The sequence below is a fragment of the Canis aureus genome, chromosome 8, assembly GCF_053574225.1.
Source record: "Canis aureus isolate CA01 chromosome 8, VMU_Caureus_v.1.0, whole genome shotgun sequence".
Lineage (NCBI taxonomy): Eukaryota > Metazoa > Chordata > Mammalia > Carnivora > Canidae > Canis > Canis aureus.
This window is the reverse complement of record NC_135618.1, coordinates 100,714-123,794: the sequence shown is the minus strand read 5'-3', so window position 1 is coordinate 123,794 and position 23,081 is coordinate 100,714. Positions and strand designations below refer to the sequence as shown.

At 53.6% G+C, this 23,081-nt stretch overlaps 2 long non-coding RNA genes across 3 annotated transcripts; one reads left to right on the top strand and one right to left on the bottom strand.

Annotated features, from left to right (window-relative positions):
* Positions 1 to 5,704: 5,704 nt before the first annotated feature.
* Positions 5,705 to 12,916, bottom strand: LOC144318237 (uncharacterized). The gene is made up of 3 exons (XR_013384032.1): positions 12,691 to 12,916; positions 9,633 to 10,576; positions 5,705 to 6,006 (listed from the first exon to the last, which is right to left on the bottom strand). It is a non-coding gene; the product is annotated as an uncharacterized LOC144318237 (long non-coding RNA).
* Positions 8,630 to 19,424, top strand: LOC144318235 (uncharacterized). Of its 2 annotated transcripts, none has more exons than XR_013384030.1 (4): positions 8,630 to 9,771; positions 10,771 to 11,061; positions 11,371 to 11,537; positions 18,069 to 19,424. It is a non-coding gene; the product is annotated as an uncharacterized LOC144318235 (long non-coding RNA). The 2 variants fall into 2 exon arrangements; XR_013384029.1 differs by lacking the exon at positions 18,069 to 19,424 and adding an exon at positions 12,272 to 12,677 and having other exon boundaries at positions 8,633 to 9,771.
* The last annotated feature ends 3,657 nt before the right edge of the window (positions 19,425 to 23,081 follow it).

The following is a 23,081-nucleotide window of genomic DNA, read 5'->3' as shown; positions in this document are numbered from 1 at the left end:
GTGTCGACGCGCTCCGGTCGGGGGCCGCTGCGGGGGCTCCTGAGGGATGCCAGGGCCGGAGCCGCCGGTGGAGGCGTTAGATGTGCGGCCGTGGTTCTCCAGCGCGGGGAGGCAGCAGGCGGTGGCTGCAGACACTGTGGGTCATGGCACCTGAGCGTGGTGGCGTCTGGGGGGCAGGGGCCCGGGGGGCTGCTGGCCGCTCCCATCACACAGCAGCCCCCACCCGACAGACTTACCAGCCGATGTCGGCGGTGCCGAGGGGGGGACCTTCCTGCTCTGCGGCACCCGCCCCCGCCCCCCCCCCCCCCCCCGCACACCCCAGCCCTCCCTTCCTTCTCTATGATGTTTCCCAGCGGCTGGTCAGGACCCACATGCCGACCTCCGATGGTCCGCAGTGAGGACCTGCGTCTTGACCCCCTGCGGAGGACGTCAGTCACCTTCGCAGCCCCGGGCGTGGGGTGTATGATGGGGCAGGTATGAGAGAGGTCGTTAAGCCCAAGCGTGGAATGTTGGGGGGGCTTCCTGAAGGAAGTGGCTTCAGTGTGGAGATGCCAGTGAGGACGGCGACACCAGGGAAGGGTGGACGGGGTCGCTTTTCCTGTGGAGCGCCCCTAGGTGCGGATCACTGTGGTGCGTATTGTACGATCTCATTGAATCCCTGAAACGCTTTCCGAGGTTGATGCCCTGGCTATTTCCATTTTACAGATGGGGACACTGAGGCCCAGGTGTTAACAGCCTGCTTCAAGCCCCACCGCTAGGAGACGCTGAAGCAGGGATTGAACCCGGGTCTGCGGCTCCCAGAGCTGGACAGGAAGTGATGCTACTTACAGAGGGCAAGTGGGTAGACAGGGAATTTTTTAAAGCACAGTTAAGCCAAATGGTGTCACCCCGATATTCACACATGAAGCCCCAACCTCCGGTACCTCGGACATGACTGTATTTGGGGAGAAGGTGTTTCAGGAGGCGATTAAGCTCGCATGTGGCCATTGGGGTTAGGCCCTAACCCACTACGATGGGTGTGCTTACAAGGGGGCGCCTGGGGCACAAAAGACACATCGGGGATGTGCACCCGGGGGCAGAGCACGTGAGGACACGCAAGCAGGTCCCGAGTGTGAGCCAGGGAGACGGGCTCCGGGGGAACCACGCCTCACCAACACCTTGGTCTTGGGCTTGGAGCCCGCGGGCCGGGGAGAGAGCGAATGTCTGTGGTTTCAGAAGCACCGTCCGTGGCGCTTCGTCCCCGCAGCCCAGACACTCGGTGGCCGTTCGCCGCCTGGACGGTGCCGTGTTCTGGTTTCTCCGCCGTGAAGCAGGACGGTGAGAACCCCAGGTCTCTGCTGCCCCCCGACCCCCGGCAACAGGCAGCCCCGCCGCGGGGCATCTTCTAGGCCAAACCCGCTGGAGACGGTTCTCTTCCTGGGCGCGTCAGAGCCCTGGGCCGAAGGCGGCGCTAAACCGCTGGGCCACTCCGGCTGCCCTCGCCGAGAATTTTAAATGCTAGACCAGGTCCTTTGACCTCCCTCCTTCAGCCGTGTGGGGCTGTTCCACCTGTTATGTAAGTGCAGGCCGCTGCGAGTGGACACGGGGGAAGAGACTGGAGCACCGGTTCCCGCTGGCCTCCTCCTGGGCGCACTTACTACGCTGCCCTCGGGCACAGGTTCATGTGAATAGTTAGTTAGTGGTGCGCCCCCCTCCCCACACTGGGCAGTGCCCCATGCCCGCCTGGCTGGGTCTGCAGGCCCGGCACTGCCTTCCCCGCACGGGCTGGTGGCCGCCCCCCGCTCGCCCCGCAGCCGTCCAGGAAGTGGCATTCTCAGCGAGCACTTCTGGTGCACGTGGGGAAGGCGAGGCACAGCAGGGGGACACCTCCGGGGGGCCGGGGTGGCGGGCTGGCTGGACGGGTGACTGCCTGGGCGCCCAGGGCCTCATTCCAGGTTGTGGGCTGCAGCCGCACGGGAACAGGACGTGGTGCGGGTGGGCCTCACCGCGGGAGGGCTGCGGGGCCCGGGCAAGGTGCCACCCTCACGCCCTAAGCCTCAGCCCTCTCCGCTGCAGGATGGCGATCGCAAGGAAGCAAACCAGGGGATGAAAACCACAGTGAGGTCCCACGTCGCACCCATTAGTGAGCGTGGCTACTGTCTCTAAAAAAGAAAATAACAAGTGTTGGCAAGGCCGTGGAGAAGCTGGAACCCTTGTGCGCCGCCCGTGGGAACGGAGGACGGTGCCGCCAACTGTGCGGGAGGATTCGGCGGTTCCGCCAAAAAACGGAAAGCGGAAGAAGTGCCACAGCGCCCAGCGAGCCCCCCCGGGTGTGCGCCCAGAGCGTGGAAGCAGCCCGGGCGGCCGGCCGAGGGGGCAGCTCAGCGGCGTCTGGTGCACACAAGCGACGGAACGTCACCCAGCCCCACAGTGGAAGGACGCGCGCTCCCCCACGGGATGACACCGGGCGGCTGCCAGCGGCCAGGGCCTGCAGGGGTGAGGCTGGGCAGCAGGAGGGCCGCCAGGCCGCGGGCAGGGGGCCGAGGGCCGAGCTCTCCCTCAGCGGGTACACTTTCAGTTTGGCCGCAGGAAGAGCGTCTGGACACGCACGACCACACGGACCTAAGACGACCGAACCGCGGGCCTGAAGGCGGCCAAGTGCGTTGTGCTATGTCTGTGGCCACAGTTTTTAGACTTAACAATAAAGCAAAACGAATCCCCCGCGAGGATGTGAGGGTCAAATGAGGTGAAGTCTGGCACCTGAACTGTAGGGAGTTGAGGGGTTAACGGCCCAGCTGCCTTAGGACCTCCCTGACTTTGCAGGATCCGGAAGGTTCCGCACCTTCAGCCCTAGGGACGTGACGAGCACTGCACCACCTGAATCCCGCGTGGCAGGCCACACAGAGAGGTGTGTTGGTGGTGGTAGTTGTTGGGATTTTTTTAAAGCAGGGAGGACTTGGGGTGCAATTTCCGACTTCAAAGCAGACACGGCTCAGCAGCGGCGACGCAGGCCCAGGGAGTGCCCGGAACTAGCCCCCGGGCAGGGTGGGGCCGGAGCCAGCCTGACGGGTGCGCCCCGGTGTTCGGTCTCTGCAGACCCTGGTGCCAGTTTGCGACCAGCTGCCGGCATCTTCCAGGGCTCGCCCAGCCAGAAGAGCCAGGCCTGCCGCCTGCCCGCAGGGGCACCAGCGTCTCTGAGCGGAGCCCGGGAGGTCGGCGTGCTGACCCCCAGGGCCTCCGGGGTGAGCGTGGGAGACTGAGGTGGGCGCGGGACTGGCGCTCGGGGGCGGGGCACCTGCCCAGACCGGTGAGCCGGAGAAGCTGGGCCTGACCCGCTGCCACGCGGCCTCGGAACCCGACAGTGGTCGACGGGGCGAGCAACCACGGGCAGCTCGGATCCGCCTCCCAGACGCCCTTCCCTTGGCTCTTGGTATTTTCTCTTCTCCCGGTAACCATATTCTCGCTCCTTCGCTCCACGCAGACCTGCACCAGGGTCTCGCCTCCTTAGGAGAGACGTGGTCTCTGGCCGCCCCGTCTAGGATGCGGCCCCTGTCCTTCCCGAGTCCTGTGCTGCCCACGATAGCGGCCCCTGCGCCCTGTTCCCGAGCGGCACGGAGATGCGGTTGGTCCGCTACGGAGGCAGCGTAAGATACACACGGGATTCAAAGACTTAGAAAACCAGAATCTAAAATATCTCATTGATGGATTTTATATTTACTGCAGTAACATTCTGGATGTGTATGCGTTTAGATAAAACGTTTCATTAAAATTAGTTTCACCCGTTTTCTTTCCTCTTCTAAATGTGGCTCCTGGGAAGCTGGACGACTCTCCTGACGCGTCCACGGGGCAGCGCTGCCCCGTCCCCACGTGGCTGTACCTCCCTCCGTGGGAGCTGTTGCCACTGGACATTAAGGGACGTATTTACACGGTACCTGTCGGCCCTGAGCCTCTCCTACTGCACCATAAGCTCCACGGAGTCGGGAGCTCCCTTTCCTACCCCCCGCGCTGCCTGCAAAGGCGCCTGGCGTGCACCAGGCCCTCCAGGACGATCACGAGTAGACGAGGAATGATGGTCGACCAGGAGCCTCTCAGCATCATTCTGCATGTCCCACAATTGGCTTAGAACTATGCTCCTGTGGGGCAGCCCGGGGGGCTCAGTGGTTTAGCACCTGCCTTGGGCTCAGGGCATGACCTCGGGGTCCTGGGATCGAGTCCCGCATGGGGCCCCCTGCATGCAGCCTGCTCCTCCCTCTACCTGTGTCTCTGCCTCTCTCTCTCTCTCTCTGTGTGCGTCTCATGAATAAATAAATAAAATCTAAAAAAAAAAAAATGTTCCCATGAGGACCAGATGCATGTTTGTACGTCAAGTTTACTCTCCGCCGTCAGGGGAGTAGATTTATCCGACTCTAATTTAGTGTCCACAGCCCAGAGACAGCTTAGGCCCTGAAATGAGGGGATCTATGCCAGGCGCTCATTAACCGGCATGAGGGATGTCACAGCTCCTCGCCCAGAGACCGAGCAGCGCCCGGGCAGTGTAGCTGCGGCCCAGCGGCCCCACCGGCCTGCGCTCGGAGGCGGGCGGCGCGGTGCCCGAGCAGCTGTGGACCCGGCCTCCCTGTCGGGGCAGGATTGCCCACTCGGCCTGTCTGCGGGGCCCGGAGGCTCGGAGAGGTAGGCCCGTGGGATGCTCGGGGCCTGCCCCAAGGGCCTCTGGCCGCGGGAGGCTGCCGGCCCGGGACAAGAGCGCACGACTGTCGCACACGGGCCGGCCTGCTGGGAGCTGCAGACCTCACCCAGACGCTGCTGCTGGCTTGGGGACGCCCTCCAGCCCTGCTCCCTCCACGTGGCAGGGCCCTGATGCTGGCCGGACTGACGGACGGCCTGCCTGCAGCCTTGGGTCCCCCCACCTGCTGCGACAAGGTGCCAGGTGGCACGCGGCAGCTGCACGGCGCCAGGGGCCACGGCGAGATGCACCTTCTCAGCCACTGGCCCAGGCAGCGGACGTTCCCCTAGCCCGGCCTCTGGGATGGGCCTCGGCCTTCATTCCCCCCTTGGGGGACAGGCCTGGCCAACTCCAAAGCCTGGATTTCCCACGGAGTTGGGCGGGACCTAGTCAGATACGCTGCAGAAGGAAAGATCCTCAAGGACAGACGACCCTGACAGGCCCTCCAGACTGAGAGGGGGTAGTCCCGCCCTCAGCTTCCTGGGCCAACCGCCGTCAGACTTTGGCTGCATAGACAAGACCTCCCTCAGCCCCCTCCACGCCCGAGCCGCCTCGGCCGGTGGAAGCACAGGTGAGGTCACGCTGCGTGATGCTCATTAGTCAAGCCCAGCTGGGCGCGGACGCCACCCATGCCGTCGGGGGTGAGCAGGCAAGTTCCTTCATCTATGAAATGGGGTTAATCATGGGACTTCCCCTCAAGGAGGCTAAGGGTTGAAGGGGTTAGTACACACACAGCGCCTATTTCTGCACCCACAGGGCCTTGCACACACTGAGGGGGGCCCTCTGCAGGTGGCGGTTGTGGTCCTTACCCCCACCTGGGAATCGGGCTGAGCCGGGCATTGTTTAAGGGCCGAGGCCAGCCGAGGTGGTGTGGAATTCACTTCCTATTGTTGGACCTGTTGGACTCGTAATCAGCAGATTAGGATTTGCCCCTGTTGTGTGAGGGCCAGGATGTTAGAAGGGACTGGATCCCTGTGCAGAACACATAATGAGGCAAACAAGTTATGCTGTTCCTGTTTTCGAGCCGCAGGGAAAGCCCGGGGGCTATTTTTAGCAGTGGGAGGTTTGGGTTCTGGGAGGGCACCGGGCACCGGGGCGTGTTTGCTACATTAGGGTTTAACATAATACAGAGGCGGCAGGCTGAAGGGAACTGTTTCAGGTTGTTTTTGTTAATCAGAGAGCGTTGTTTTCTTCCAAGCTGCAACGTTCAGACTTAATGGGCAGCAAGCAAACGCCACCCGGTACACACAGATTTATCCTCATAAAAATAATTCCTTTGTTCGATCCAGTTTCCATGAGCTATCCTAAAAACAGGAAAGAAATACCATAAATATAGCATTTGCCTTCAGTCGAGTGAGTTGTTCTTTCAGGGAAAAAATATTTTGTGATTCTGCTATTGCACCTCACACAAATGAAGTGTGGAAGGGTGTTCTGTGATTCAGGGGCAAAGCACGAGCGAGACCTGTGCCGAGAATTTATTTTGAGCTCTTTTAGGTGCAGGCAAGACACTTAGCTCTCTCCTGGATGGCCATCGGCACACCAGGGCAGGGGTGGGGAATAACGACCGCAGGTGCAGAGAGTTGAGGTTTGGGATTTTAGAAACAAAATGCATATTGCAGGGATGTAATAAATAATTTTCCCCAAATCAGACCCAACAAATTCACTTAAGAAACAATCGTTGAGCACCTAGGATGCCCCTGCCACTGGAGGGGCAGGACGGAGCAGGGGAGAGTCCCCGGCCCCCAGGCGGCTTGCAGCTCACGAGGGAAAACAGGTCAGAAAGCGAGCGTGGCACGTGCTGCGACTGGGGAAAGACCCTCCTACAGCCACAGAACAAGCCCCTTGTTGCTTAATATTCCTAAACTTCAATTGCTTCATCTCTGACATGAGGCTAAGAATTCCTATTAAGGATGGCACGTGAAACATGTGGCACATATGGTCAAAACAAACACAAATCTCCCATGGCCTCTTGCCCACACTCCCAGCTAAAAGAATAATACAGGAAAGAGGAGAGTATGAGGCCCACAGACAAGGAGTTTCAGCCTAAGAGGGGTGCAAGGAAGGCCCAGGCGGGTGAGGGGGGGATCTTGGGATGACAGCTGTCCCCCAGGCCTGGGGGCCCCTGTCCAGATCAGAGACGATCAGAAGTCCCCCGGGGAGATTGCTTCAAAAAGATGAACTTGATAGGACGCCAGCTGTGTTTGAAAACATTTGTAAGAGGTTTCTGCCACCGAGGACAGGTTTGAGGCTAGGTCAAAAATACGCCGAAAATTCAGCAATCCTAAAATAAGAGAAAATGACTTCAGGGGAAATAAAAAATCGTGCAGGAAAAGTAAAACGCGGAGTGTTCTTGATGACACAGCTTTGAAAATACTGACCTGGCTAAAAGGAAGTGGGTGAGATCTATACTGGAGGGCTAGGAGGATAGGGAGAGAAAATATGTGCGTAGGTTGCACACGGGGCGGTGGCCAGATGTCACAGCTAAATCCTCATCTTCTCAGGGTAGAAAGTCAAGGGAGAAGGCGTCAGATCGACAAAGCACCGATGGCAGTACCCGCCGGTTAGTGAGAGACGCGGGGTCAAGGGGGGCAAGCGCCGAAAGCGGTGGTCTCTGGACCACGGGAAGCTGCACGGCATAGTTTGGGGAAAGAGTGAGGAGCACCGAGGCAGGCCCCCCCTCTTGTATCAAAGCATCTTTTGACTGTTTAACTACATGCACATATGACTTGGACAATCATAAAACTAAGTTTAAAATAATAGCTACACAAGAACAGAAAGTGCCGGAATTCCTTGCCGTGTTTGTTAACAAATAGAAAAGTCATGTGCACGTCACATGAAAACTTTTCTGAGAAGGAGCTGCCATCACATGGTGTGCCGGGCTCACTGGCTCTTCATTATATTTCACAGATTTGCAAAGTTGGCTTGTTGATAAAACATCCTTTGCTTAAAAATGAGAGGGAGGATAATAAATAAGCATTTGCCCCCGCAAGGTGGTGGGGAGAGTCAAATGAGGGAAGGCATTGGCTTAGCTCGGTGCTCCGTAAATACTGGCAGGTGGTGCAGTCGGTTCTCTTCTGGGCTGTAATTATGTCATTACCCCCAGGTGACGCCCTCCTGCTCCCTCAACTTCTTCTGGTCCCGACTTAGCTCTGGCTGCTGCAAGAGAATACTATGGGCCGGTGGCGTAGGCAACAAATCCTTATGTCTCACGGTTCTGGAGGCTACAAGTACGAGACCAAGGTACCAGCGTGGCTGGGCTCTCGGTGAAGGCCATCTTCTGATTACAGACTCCTGGCTCACTCCTCACTGTGTCCTTACATAGTGTGGGGAGGGAGGGAGAGGGAGAGGGAGGGGGAAGGGGAGGGGGGGAGGGAGGGACGGCACTCCTGTGTTTCTTCTTTTTTTTTTTTCCTGTGTTTCTTCTTGAGAGGGCACTAATCCCATCATGAGGGCTCTGCTCTCAGGGCTAATTACCTCCCCAAACCCCATCTTTAAATACCATCATAGTGCAGATTAGGATTTCAGCATATGAATTTGGGGAGGGGGACACACATATTCAGTCCACAGCAACCGCCCTACTGACTGCATGGCTGGGATGTCAGACGCAGCCGTGAGCCATCTGGAACCGCGCCAGCGATGGCAGTCCCTCAGGATGGAGAAACAACAAGGTAGAAGGATACTGGACCTGAGAAAGCCATATACTTTGATCCTGTTTGAGCCCCAGGCCTTGTCTCATATTCTAATCCTCTTCCTAATTTCATTGCTGTTAGCAGCAGAGTAGTAGCGACCATTTCCGGTGTGCGAAGCAGGAGCACCTAAGACCTGAGCACCTGCAGTTCTGATGCATATACAAGATCGAAGGAACCGACAGGTATTCAGGCAAGGAAAGGGGTAAGAATGTTCTGGGCAGAGAGGACGACGTGGACACCAGCACCGAAGAGGAGAGACACGTAGAGTTTCGGGAACAGGAAGAGGTTGGGGATGGAGAAGGGAGGGAAGTTGCAAGAAGTGGGCCTGGTGAGATAAGCAATATCAAGGCCTTGGAGATCGCACAAAGGGGTTTTGACTTTCATTCTGGAACAGTGGAAAACCACTGAGGGGAAGATGCTAGGACTTGCTTTTTAACTGATAATGTGTGTGGAATGGAGAGTGGACTGGCGGCGGCAGAAAGAACGGAGTCAAGGAGGCCAAGAAGGAGGCTGTTACAGTAACCGAATCGAGGCATCAAAGGGCCTAGACTGTGGTAAGGGTTGGCGATGGAGACAAGGAGATGGATTTGGACAGGTTCAGAAAGCTGGGGCTGGAATCCACTCATTCAGCAGGAAGGGAGAGGGAGAGGTGGGCGCTGAGGATCAGGCCTGGAAGGAGGACTGAGCTGCTCTGGGAGGCAGAGAACAAGAGGCAGAGCGACTTGGAGGAAGAGCATGCAAGTTGCCGATCTCAGTTCAGATACGCTCAGTTGGAGGAACCTGCAAGACATCTAGATGCTCAAGTTCAAGAGAATATCTGGGGCTATGTCTGGATTTGTACTCAATCCAGAATGAGTCTTTTCAAAGCTTATTTATTTATTTATTTATTTATTTACAAAGCATTTTTAAAAAGTGAACCTAGGTACACTTCGGAAGAGCCACATTAGTTTAGTGAAAGGGGAGTCATTGTCTATAGCAGAGGAAAGGGAGCCCAGAAAGATCCAAAACCCACAGTCAGGGACGTTAGAGGGTTAGTCCTTTAGTTTTGCCAAAAAATTAAATTAACACCGAGATCATACAATTAAACACAACATAAAACCCTGGATCTTTGCAAACCTGCCAACCTGTACCAGTCAATCCTAAGTTAATCATTGATCACCAGACAATAACCGAGAACTGAGCTGTGCTTTGTGCAGTCCTGGAAATCGCAAACCTTTAAGGCAAATAAGGCAAAGTCTCACCTGAATGACCTTCTACACTGAAGAGGCTAATTTAACTGAGGAAGAACGAAAGTCAACGCACAGCTGGAAGAAAGTCTGGCAGCGAAGGGTAAATGCTACGATAAAAACAAACAAACAAACAAACAAACAAAAACACCAGGTGAGTCGTGTGACCGAGCAAATACTTTAAATTGGATGATCAGGAAAGACCTGAGGGTGCGTTGGGAATAAGAGCCAGCCGTGCAAAACCGATCTAGGAGAAGAACATTCTGGAAGAGCAGGGACCTGTCAGTGTAGACGTCCTAAGGTGAGACTGGGTTTCAGGTGGAAGTGCAGCGAGAGGCCTGTGAGGCCAGGTTGAGTGAGCAGGGAGAGGGCCACAGAGGTGGGGGGCCCCGAGCCGGGTCTCAGGGGTCAGAGCTGGGGGGTTTTCTTAGTGCAACCGAGGGTCCTCAGAAGGAGTTGGCAGCAGAGTACCCTTGGTGCTCCTCTGGGTGCTGCGTGGACAGCGGACTGGGCCAGGGGCCAGGCAGGAGGGGCAGGGAGAGCCCCCACGGCCCCCTCGTGTCCGCTCACGTCTGTGCTGCCGGCACCTTGTCGCAGTGTCTTCCTCGGGGCAGCCCGGAGGCGGTGGGTGCTGTCGCCCCCAGTTTTTGCTGAGGATCCTATTATCACACACAGTTTGTGGCTTGTCACTGTCCCTTTAATAAGGTCTGATGTTTGATTTAGGAAGTTCAACAGCCCACTGACGCCCTGCGTTCAGACTCCAGCAAAGCAATTAACTGGCCGGGAGCACAAAGGCCAGACTCGGCAGCTGCGGGACAGGCCTGGCCAGAGGCTTGACGGCGAAGGCTTGTCAAGCTCAATCAACGGGTGAAGCCAGGGGCTGACAATGACACAGAGTCCCCAAGTTGCCCATTGTTCTCTGGCCAATGCCAATCTGCCTCCCCGGTGCCTCCAGGAATCTGGAGGAAAAACAAAACATTTTTTTCAAACCTGGTGTTTTCAAGTCTTCAGTCATTCGTCACCACCCAGCGTAGAAGAGCACCCCAGGCTCGGGTGTGGCTCAGCGGGCACCGGGCAGAGCTGCTCCTTCTTTATCTGCTTCCTCCCAGATCCACTAGCTAATGCGAGACCTTTGGGCCTTCCTCACAAACAGGCCCTGAATCACCTCCGAAGCCCGGGAAAGGTACCGTCATTCTTCCTGTCCTCACCATCCAGTTCCTGGGCCGGGCGGAGGCATGGACGCCAACCGCTGGATCACGGCCACCCTCAGACAAAAGGCACAGGCTCCAGAGCCACCTGCCCCACACCGCCCTCCCGGGGAATACCCCCCCCACCCCGGCCCTCGTGGAGAGGGTGTAAGGTCCCTCGACCCCGTGGTCAGCGGGGAACCCTGGCCCCAAAGGACTTTCCAGAGGGGCCTTTAATTGCAGCATGGCATGAAGAGGTAAGTGAAGTCAATCAGATGACTCCCCTAGGATTTGGAACCGCCAAGCAGAGGCATGACAGTCGAAAGTGGGCCCTGGGCTGGGAGGTAGTCGACGCCTGGACCAGGCATCGAGGGTGGAGAGGAAGCGGGTGGGGGGTGCACACGTGTGTGCAAGAGAGGGAAGCTGTGTCTAGAACGATGCTGTCCAACTTGGCAGCCATATAGGGCTTTTCTATTCTACTCACATGATAATTTTGATAGATTCATTGGATTTGTTTAGGTTAATTTATATAAATAGCATCAGTAATTTACAATTTACTCCCTCAGCGGCCCTGCAGAGATCTAGACCACTCCCGTGGTCACAGCTAATTCTATCGGCCGACACCGGTCTGAGAGGCCCACTGGGATAGAGTGCGAAGTCTTAGTTCCCCGTTTGCAATCTCTGATTCCAACCCACGAGCCTCAACTCTGCCTCCTGCCCCATGTTTCACAAGGTAATTTGTATCCCTAGAATTGGCTCCTCCTACTCTCCTGTAGCACCACTATCTTTCTTTCAAGCCAGCTTTTAGTCCTCATCTTACTTTTTATATTCAAAAGAATCTTAACAACAACAACAAAAAAAGAATCTTAACTAGGGGCGTCCGCCTTTGGCTCAGGTCGTGGTCCCGGGTCCCGGGATCGAGTCCCGCATCTGACTCCCCGCGAGGAGCCTGCTTCTCCCTCTGTGTCTCTCGTGAATAAATAAATAAAATCTTAAAAAAATAAATAAAGAATCTTAACTAGCTACGTTGACTGACCGATATGGTGATAAAAAAAGAGCCACTGCAGTTTATTGAGTGGTTGTGTACGAGCACGATGCCTTAGCATTTTATGTGAATGCTTTTATCTAATCCTCAGAGGAACCCTACAATATAGGTCTTTCATGTGCATTCGACAGCTGAGGGAGCCCAAGCGTAAAGAGCTTAAGCCAGTTGTCCGAGCTCCCGGAGCTGGCGGATGGGCGAGGTAGGCCTGGCCCGGGCTTCCCCCTCCACGGCTGGCGCGCCGGGAGCTGGCCGGACCTAGCACGGAAGCAGACCCGGGGAGCGGCAGGTATCCCGCCGGGGACCCGGCAAGTGGGAGCCACGAGTCTGCACTTCTTCACATACGTCCGGCTCCCGGGCACCTTAGGGCAGCTCATCTGGTTCCAATCATCTCTCTGCCCAGCATTTTCTCTTTTCCATTAAAGAACAGGAAGTTGGAGAAGTGACGGCCGTGGGCACGGGCTGCCCCTGCTGAGAAATAGCCCGTCAGGAGCAAACTGTGCGTCCTGCGCACCGGGGGACCTGCCAGCAAGAGTCGCGGATGCTGGAACTCTGGTCGGAGAACTAAGTCGTGTGCGGATGGTCGCTGGCAGCCGACTCGGGGCGGAGGGGGCGCGGGGGAGTCAGCACATACTTCTCTGCTGAACTCCATTTCCCATTTGGTTTGGCAGCTTGTTTTTCGTGAAATGAGGCCAATCCAAGAATTCCATGTCAACATCGCTCCTTTTACTGGAACCACAAGCGTAGCCCCCTGGGACCTGCTGTATCTCTGGGCGGACATCAAAAACAACTCCTTTTTGCTTTGAAATTATAACAGTCTTCTGAGAGCTACCCACTTCCTTACCTTTTTTTTTTTCCTCTCTGAGGAAGAAAGTGAGGGCCAGGGCTTGTGGGCTGCAGCACCCCAGGATTTGCTGTTGGCATAGAGAGCCTCCGGGCTGGCCGGGCCGAGGGGTTCTCCTGGACCCTGCGGCGGTTTCTCCTTTCTTGTGCGTCCAAGGCCTCCTGGTTCCTTCCTGCCTGCTTGTCTCCCTTCCAGGACCAGCTTGACGCGTAGGCAGGGCCTGCCCCACCCCCAGTCACCCTCACCAGAGCTGCCCTCGTGCCGTGACCTCAGGGGGCTTGCGAAAGAGGCTGGCGGATCTGAAGTCCCCTCCCAGCCAGGAACTAGAGCCGGACGGGCATCCATGAAAGCTTTGGTAGCTCTCCGGGCCTCTTCCCTTGGGGAGAGCGGCCACCTTTTAGGGGCTCCAACACTTGAGCCCCCAGGCAGGGGAGGGACGGGCAGGAGGGGAGGGGAGCGGGGCACGTTTGGGGAAGGGGAGTAATGACCAGTGATTCATGAACAGTTTAGAGTGGGTTTGCTGGCACGTGCTGTGTGGGGACAGGCGTGTCAGCAGTGGGGCTCGCTGCGGACAAGGTTCCCTCCACCAGACAGGAGGCGGGGCGACCGGGCCCGGGTCACCTTTCTCTAGCAAGGCTTCTGCAAGTCCTGAGCCGCTCAAGCACGGACACATGCCCCCCGCCCCCCGAGTCCTCGTAACGTCCTGCGCTTCTCTCCTTCACGGCTCTGAGCGCCCAGCCATCGCCTCCTTGCTCTCCGGCCTTCTCACCTCGATCGTCTTCCTGTTTGTCCTGTGTGCCCAGTGCCCTCGTGTGTGCCCGGCGAGGTTAACGAGCACGTCCCTTTGTTGAGTGAGTGAATGAACACTAGCTGCTCCTCGAAGCGCTAGCGGGGGAGCACATGGGGCAGGAGCACGTGAGGGAGCAGGTGGCTCCCGCGGTGCTAACCAGAGCTGAGTCTCTACCCAAGGACGGCGCCGTGTTCCCCGGTCACATAGTGTGCCTGGGCCATGGATCTGGGCTCCGTCACTTACCAGCCGTGTTTGGGCAAAGCTGTTTAATCTTGGTGCCTCTGTGTCTTCATTTATAAAATAGGGATGCTAATAATACCGAATATTCTTTTGTGAGAAATAAATGAATAGCTCACAAGTCCTTAAAACAAAGTCTAATATGTAGTAAGCTCTGAATAATTGTCTGCTTAAGAGGTTTTTTAAAGCCCTAGAAGAGAGCAGGTCTTTATGCTGTCATCATCTGCTGCTGCCTTCCTTTGCTCCCACCTCATGGGCCTCCTCCCTCTGCTCGAGGTACCTGCCTGCCCGGGGCTTTTGCATCTCCCTTCTCCTCACCTGACCTGCTCTCTCCCAGATAGTCACATGATTTTCTCCCTCACTTCAAGTAGGCCTTTGCTTAAGTATCATTTCTTCACTTCTTTTTTTTTTTTAATTTTATTTATTATTTATGATAGTCACACGGAGAGAGAGAGAGAGAGGCAGAGACACAGGCAGAGGGAGAAGCAGGCTCCATGCACCGGGAGCCCGATGTGGGATTCGATCCCGGGTCTCCAGGATCGCGCCCTGGGCCAAAGGCAGGCGCCAAACCGCTGCGCCACCCAGGGATCCCTGAAGTATCATTTCTTCAAAGCCTTCCCTTTAGACTCTACTGAAGTGAACACACCCCTTTTCCTGCTTTGGGTTTCATCTCATGTGTGTAGCGTATGGAGTGCCAAACACAGTATTTATGCATTATTTTATCTGAGTTTTGTTTGTGTCCACACTAAATGTCAGCCCTGAGAAGACAGGCACTCTGTCTTACTCACTATTTCGTTCCTAATGTCCCGCAGAGTGTCTGCCAATAGCAAGTGCTTAGAAATAGTTGTTGGGTGACTGGGTGGATGGATAAGTGGATGCACGGACAGATGGGTGAATGGGTGGGTGGGTGGGTGGGTGGATGATAAGTGGGTGGGTAGATGGATGGGGAAGTAGGTGAGTGGGTGGGTGGTGGACGGTGGGTGGGTGGGTGGGTACATGAGCCTTTTGGGAGACTTCCACGTCCATTTCCACCAGCCTTCCCATCCTCAATCCCACATGCACACCTTCCCTGGCTCTTGCTCGATGCCAGACTTACTCTCTTGCTCCTTTCCCCTCAGTTGGCCTAGTTGCTAAAACCATGAACTATCTTGGAGGCAGGGTTCTTACGCAAGCAGTTTGGGATTTGTTGACTAATTCAGAAAAATCAGCTGCCCAGTGTCAGCTGTTAAGGGAATACAGTGAATGAGACAGGTGAAGAGAGATGATTACATCTGCATTAGAGCTGGATCAGAGAGAGGCCCCAGAGTGGAGCCTCGGAGGAGGGGCCTATAAGCCACACTTAGGGCAGGAGCCCCCCTTGGACCCCAAGCTAGGCTCCATCGCACGGCTTCATCTTAAATCAAGTACATGTAGATGACACACAGCTCATCTGCCAGATTGGTCCTGAGCTGAAAACAATGCCTGAAGAACCAAACTCTTGTGAAACTGAAAGCTTTTATCAGCAACAGGATCCCAGATTTGATATCCTCGGAGAAATATTTTCAAGACCATGGGGAATGGCTGGCAGTGTAATTAGCAGTGAGTGGAGCACCTTCAGCCTCAAGGGAGGAGAGAGCTTGGGCTCCAGATGCTGTGGGCCCAGAATGGGGCAGACACTTCACAAGGCTTGGTCCTCTGCAAATTGCATACTCAAAGACCTTTTATAATTTAATTTTCATAGTCCCAGAAGATGCCGGATCAGAGTTCCTTGATATGATTTTAAAAAAAGGTTTTCAAAAGAAGAGTGTAAGGAATGAAATTGTCTCCCTGCCCCCAAATTCATATGCTCAAGTCCTAACTCAGCCTACCTCCACAGCACTTCAGAACACGACCTTATTTAGAGAGAGGATCTTTACAGATGTAATCAAGCTAAAATGAGGGTGGTCCCTAACCCAACAGGACTAGTGTCCTTCTGAGAAAAGGAAATTTGGACACAGACAGACATAGAGGGACGATAATGTGAAGAAACATGGAGAGAAGACAGCCAACCACAAGCCAAGGAGAGAGGCCTGGAACACACCTTCCCTTAACCCCTTGGAAGGAAGCAATGCCACAACACCTTTGTTCTGAAGTTCTAGCTTCTGGAACGGAGGCAACGCATTTCTGTTAAGTCGTCCAGTCTGCGGAACCTTGTTACAGCACTTCTAGGAAACTAATACAGAGAATTCATAACAACTCTCTTTAGATCAAGAAAGAAGGGCTTCATCCATGTCTTCTAATCATTGGTAAATCCAAGTATTTCCTAGAACGGTTTCGTTTCTCTGTGACAGCACATACGTTGTATAGTATGTATGATGTGGCATGAGACAGCGTGACCCTGCCTTTAGAGGTCTTGAGGGGACTGCTGGTGTGTTCAGCACAGGGGTTCAGCTTCATTTAACCAATACCTACTGATCCTACCGTGTGCCAGGCCCGGGCCTAGAAACAAAGAAAATGTAGTCCCTGCTTTCAAGGAGCTCACAATCCGGTAGGAAAAAGCACAAAGATAGAAATAATTATATCTCAGAGCAATAGGGAGTGAGTAAGATGCGTACAGAGTGAAAAGTAACAGGAGAAAAAGGCGACGAACTCAAGGGAAGAGATCTGGTCAGAGATGATTGCCAGGGGAGGGTCCGGAGCAGAGTTAAACCTGCAGGCTTCTCCGTAAGGTCTCAAATCTCGAAGACCTACAGACCTGTAAGCCGGTGGAACGGGCTGATACGCGCTATCAGTCTGAATATGCTTTCGGAAGCTGCAAATCACTTGTGGATCATTGCAGTTTTTGTTTTTTTAATCGCAAAAAAAAAAAAAATTGGAAGCATCTCAAATCTTTAACAGACAGTGTTAATTATGATATATTCATACAGTGGTCACACTATAGAAAATTATGCAACTGTTAAAAAATGAGGTGGAACTATATATACCACCACAGAAAGATCTCTGAGACGTATTGTTAAGCGAACACAGGAAATGTTAGAACAACACATATAGTATGATACCATTTATGTAATAAATACAAAGATCTATGCCGAGTACCTTATATTTGTGAGTGCACAGGGAGAGCTGGCGGGATGCATAACAACTGGTACCACTGGTAGCCTGGCAAGATGGGGGAGGAAAGAGGGGGATATTTTATATATTTGCACATATTCATTTAATCTTTTACAATAGGAAAGTCTTTAAGGCAGAACAAACACATTTTTAGAACGTCTCTTGTACCAACGGCTAGTCCACCACCCTAGCTAGGCCCGAGGCCCTGGGGCCCTGGGGATGTACTCGTATGTGTGAGCTCACTCCTGGGGAGCTCACCTCTCACCCTCTGTCCTCAGGCTCCGTCCACCTGGCCAACACGCCCGTTTACACGGTGGCCTTGCCCAGCTCCCCACATTCATGTGCATGCTGTGTCCTCTCCTACACTTGTAGCTAGAGCTTTGGATTCGGTGCAGGTAGAACCTGGCCTCAAATCCAAACTTTTCACTCACTAGTGGAAAAGGTCACACAGTGACCTTGAGAACACTGGCCTTATCCTCTGAGCCTCTGAATTCTCCCACAGGGTGATTGTGAGAATTAAATAAGGCAATTCCCATTAAGGGCTGAATAACGGGATCCCCGGGTGGCTCAGTGGTTTAGCGCCGCCTTCGGCCCAGGGCGTCATCCTGGAGACCCGGGATCGAGTCCCACGTCGGACTTCCCACAGGGAGCCTGCTTCTCCCTCTGCCTGTGTCTCTGCCTCTCTCTGTGTGTCTCTCATGAATAAATAAATAAAAAAAATTTTTTTTAAAAAAAGGGCTGAATAAACCACAGCTCTAAAAAAGAGTAATGATTGAAATCGCTATTGACTATGTCCAACTGATCCCCCCTAAAATCAAACCAGCCCCAGGTTAACCCTCACCTATGGATTTTCTACATCATCTTAAGTGACTGTACTTCACCAGTTTTAGTGAAAAATTATATCACATCAAACCAAAAGGAAATGAACAATGGGATTTAAGTGTTTCCTCAAGAGTGCTCATTTTCAGTAAATCAGTCTATCTTCTTCCTGTGTCCTCTGTCCTTCTCCCTGTGTCCTTAAAACCAAAACAAGTCTGTACAGACCTGTTCCCGTGGGAAGAAAACCCACTAGGACACTATCCAAATGTGCAAGTTTGCTCTATCTTTCATCAGAGCACTCATCAAGAAGTTTCATTGAAATGATGTGCCCTATAGACTTAGCATGTATTTATAGGATACATTTTTATTTATTTATATTGATTCAGTTATGTTAATAAAAATAATAGCATAGTGGACTTATCATTTTCAACTACCCAGCATCTGAGCCTGCTTTCTATTTCAGAGAGTTTTGTCATTCTGTGAGGTTGGGGAAGAAGCCGGAAACTCCCTCCCTCCTGGAGAAGCTGGAAGAAGTCAGGCAGTTCCCATCCCATCCACCGGCAGCCAGGGCTCCGACCTGCATGGTGGGCGCAGTCGTTCAGATGCCTCGGTCTGGAACTCTAAATCTAGAGCAAGTGACACAAAGACAGGGGGATGGCCGAGATGATCCCAGCCGCAGTCTGAGTGGCAGCAGCAGTGCCAGCCCCCGGTCACAATCCGACGGTTCCTGGGGCGAGGCCAGGTTGTGTTCTCAGCTGCCCAGTCTACATCCGTTCCTGCCCATTTTCCACACCTGCTTCTTTAACCTTCCTGTCGATTCTGTAAGCCACCCAATAGCCTTTCAGTAACTTCCTATTTTCTTTAAGTCAACCAGAGTTGGTGCCCCTTTATTTGTAACCAAGAACTCCGACCAGAATCACGGCAAATTACTGAGCAGCTATGAGCCGGGAATTATCCTAAGCCTTTACGTGGGGTATCTCGCTTAAACTTCCTACAACCCTAGGAGAATGGAACATGTTATTCCCATTTGACAAATGAGAACACTGAGGCTGGCTAAGGTTAACTAACATATTCAAGGTCAACACTTAGGACAGAGGCGAGTGTCAAGATCAGATCAGAGAGACTCTTCCTCCTACTCAGCTCCCAAGCATCTGTGGATCAGTTTACTAGTTACTCAAAGTATCTATAGCTTGTCCCAGGTAATCCTCACAAGTCCTTCGGGTTGGAATTTTTAATTCCAATTTTACAAATGAGGAAACCGAGACTCAGAAGCATTAAAAGTGACTTGCTCAAAAATTTATCGTAAACTTTGAAACTGCACATCCTCTTTGATCCAACAATTCCAGGTCCGAGCACTTATCCCAAAGAAATAATCAGAGGCGTGACCAAAGATCATTCATTGGGTTGTCGTTTATTACAGGGAAAAATTAAACACCGTCCTTAAGGTCCAACAGTCAGGCAACAGCCAAACAAATTAGGGCATCCCATATGATGGAACCTTACGTGGTCATTAAAAATCAGGCTGTAGAAGCAAATGAGGAGTTGTCTAGGCCTGAGGGTAACATCAGGGTTGACTTCAAAAGGGTGTTCAGGAACTATTGAGAGTGATGGAAATGTTTCAAATCTCGACTATGGTAATGGTTACACAAGTGTACGCAGTTGTCAAAACTCACCAAACTACACACTTAAAATGGGGGCATTTATTGTACATGAACTATACCTCAACAATTAAAAAAAATCCTGTAGAAACCATTTTATCAAAGATAATATTCACAAAATATTAAGTGAAAGATTACAATAAATAATTATAGTATATTTATTTCCATGTGTGCTCCATGTGTAGAGAAAAAAAGGAAATCTACCAAAAGAGCAATAGTGGTTATCACCGATGGGTAGAAATTATGGATAATTTAGGCCTTCTTTACATCTTTCTGTATTCTTTAACAATCAGAAGAAACAAAAACTAAAAAAAAAAAAAATTGAGTACATCACAGAAGCATTAAGTAGAGGCTAGAAATGAGGACTTTGCTGGCAAGTTAATTGTACCTTGTACTGTGCCTCAGAGTTTCTGCTCTGCACCAGGAATTGCTGTGATGCACGCCCAGGAGAATCGCCCATAAAACATGTTCTTGCCTGTGAGGAACTTGAACCCTGCACAGAGGGTGAGGAGGGAGTGATTGCATCGGGTTAGGGAATCAAGAGAGGCCTCATGGAGGTGGACTCTAGGATGAGCCAAGAAGGATGCGTGGGGCTGCAGCAGGCGAGGGAAGGTGAGACAGTTGACATGCCTGTGGGAACAGAGGGGCTTCGGCCTGGACGGGAAAGTCGTGTGCAGGGTGGTGCTGGGTGATGAGGGTACAGGGGAAACTGAACGTAGACTGGGAGGAGCCTGTGATAGGGCCTGAGCGGGTGGGTCCGACTAACTAGAGATGGCAGGTCAGAAGCACCCACAGGTCAGCGGCGCTTAATCCCCGTTCCCGACAGAGGACCTCTGAGTTATAATGTGAATCCACAAGAAAATAAAACACAGTAATTACTGAGAAATCCGGTGTAGGGCTATTTGGGGGGCACATATGCTGGATGTGCCTGTGCTGTGGCTGGTACAGACGTTCAGGATACCTCGATGGCCTGTGGTCACTCAGCTACCTCTCCCCACTCCGCCATGGGGATCCCAAGGGCAGAATTGGGAGCCCGTTGGGTTCTTGCCGCTGGTGCCCATCGCAATGCAGACGTGTGGCTGGTACTGAGTAGAGGGTCAGGAAATGACTGTAGAGTGAATGAGGGGACGTTTACGTCGTGTAGAAAGGACTCTAGGGGAGGAGGTTAGTGTAATGATAAGAGCATAGTCTCTGGGAGCAGACGGCTGGCCTGTAACCCGGGCTTTGCCACTTACTGGCTGTGTAGCCTTGAGAAAGCCATTTCATCTCTCTGTGCTTTGCTTTCCTGCTTCTATAAAATGAGATCCGCTTCCTAGGCTGTTGTGGGGATTAAACGAGTGAGTGGATGGGAAGCGCTGAGAGCCATGCCCAGCACGGAGGAGAGAAGTGTCGGATAGTATAGATCTTGCGAGCCAGCCTCCTTTAGAGATAAGGAAACTGAAGGCCAGAGAAACGGTGGTGATTTGTCCAAGGTCATAAAAGGAGTTGAAAGTGGAACTTGGGTCTCTGACTCTGCAAATCAAGAACTGTCTGGAATAAAGGGACTTACTGGTTGGCTCCTTGCCATGTGCCGGGCACCGTCCTAGACCCTGTCTGGGGAACATGTTTACAGCCTTTGGATTCAGATGAAAAGATGTATACATAGGAAACAACTCCAGACCGTGCAATGCAATAAAATGCATTCCTAACCAGGCAGGCTGGAGGAAACGGGCCTCTTGGCAGCACCAGGATTTCAACCTGGGACTTGTAGGGTGAAGAAACAATCAGCACGGTGGCTTTCCATTTTTGTGTGTGTGTGAAGTTTGACTAAGAAACTTCAGACACTCCCTCTCCACAGACTCTCCCTCCACATTACAGTGAAGGGTCAAGCCTTTTGGAATTAGAGAATTCTGGGTTGAAATCCTGGCTCCCTTGGTTATCGGCTGAGTGACCTTGGGATAGTCAGTTGCTGCCTCTGAGTTTCAGTGTCTTGATCTACGACATGAAGGTAAAAATACCCTGTTCACTGGGTTATTGTGGGACAAAAGGAGCTGGTGTATGAGAGATACCAGGCGATCAAAAACAATCAATCCCCCACCCCATCCCCTCTGTGGGTTCTCTTTGCTGACCTACCAGATTGAGGCCTCAATACCTCTATAATGAGGGTCAAGCTGTGAGCTCCGTGAGCTGCAGAAAGAGAACAAATAAAATTAAATCATTGGAAGACATTATCTTCCCCTAAGACCCGAGACCAGGACTTTTTTCTTTTCTTTTTCTTTTTCTTTTTTTTTTTTTTTTTTGCAGTGGGAGGAGGCTGTTGAGGATGGAAGGAGCACAAGGCTTTGGAAAAGGGTGTGGTGAGGACTACAGAGGAAAGGCCCAGAAAGGGAGAGGCAGGCACTCAGGACGCGGGGCATGGCCGGCCCAAGCAGGATGTCAGCTTTCCTCTGGTGGAAAGGGAGGGAACCGACGTGTATGCAGCATGACTAAGCGCCAGTTACTGTGCTAGATGCTGGGGTACAGCCTTGAACTACGTGTGACTCTTGCCTAAGAGGCTCCAGGCTCATGTGAACACTGGCACGCACGTGGAGTACTCTAATCCAAAGAACTCTAGCAAGGGGAAGAGAGCACAGAGGATGGCATGACTGACACTGCGAGGAAGTCACGTGTAGGGAAGACCAGGAGGGGGATCCGGGGGGCAGCCGGAGGGGGGACAGGGATGCAGGGCCTCCCACCGCAGGAGAGAAGACGCAGTGGTGAGGCCGGGAGGGAGGGCGGCTAGGTGACCGGGGGTCGCGTCCTTTATCCCGGAGTGGTGGGAGCCGGGGAGGGTTTCAAATGAATGGGGGACTCTGTCAATTCTGGAGTTGGAAGGACCGTTCCGGCAGCAGAATGGGGTGCCCTGGGGGTGGCGTGAGCCTGGAGGCAGGATGCCAGTGAGGACAGTGTCTGAGGGTCCCAACTGGGAGCTCGAGGGGCTGTCTCCTGCCCAGCTCCCCAGCCTCACGCGGTCCTGTCCTCTTCCGGACCCGCAGCGTGCATTTTCCTCGCTCAAGGCCCTGTGACCCCGGGCCACGTGCTGCGGTCATCTGTGTACTTGTCATCCCTCCACCGGCCGGTTGGAGCATGTTTCCCTCTCTGCAGCCCTGGGCTGAGGGGCTGGTCACAGTTGGCAGGGCGTGCTCTGGGGGGTCACAGGGTCCGAGTGGAAGGGCCCGGGGCGAATGCAGCATGTGGTCTGGTTCATGAGCCCCACAAGGCCTCCGGGCCTCCTGCTCACTTCCCCTTCTCTATTTGTCCTTAATCCAACTGTGCAGAGAAATGTCTTAACCGACTTCTGTATTGTTTTGTGAATCAACAAAGGACTGTTGCATGTTTACCAACCAGAGCTTTAAGGAAATAACATATAATGAGGGGAGGAAAGGCCAGCTGGGGGTAGCTGGAGCTCGTCTGCACGGCTCTCAGTTTCTCCTGTCGCAGAGAAGTCAGTTGTGCTTCGCAGCCTCGGGTGTTTTCCAGAGGTGAGTGTGCTGGTGCACAAACACGATTGCTTGCAGAGTTTTCTCCCTCCCCCTTCCAGGACTTTCCCCGGGCCGCCCTCTGTTGCATCCGCGTAGGCGCAGATAGGATGGTTGTAGGTTAACCAGGGCCGAAAGGCGGTTGTCACCTGACATCTGCGCCAACGGCTTATGTAAAACGAGCCGCTTCCAGCAAGCACGAGGCCCAGGCGGGAGCCGCCCGCCGCTGGCATCTTCCAGGCGCCGGTGAGCCGAGCGCACCCCGGGCCAAGTGCGAGGCGGGGCGGGGGGCTGGGGCCGCGGGGGGCCTGGAAGGAGCTG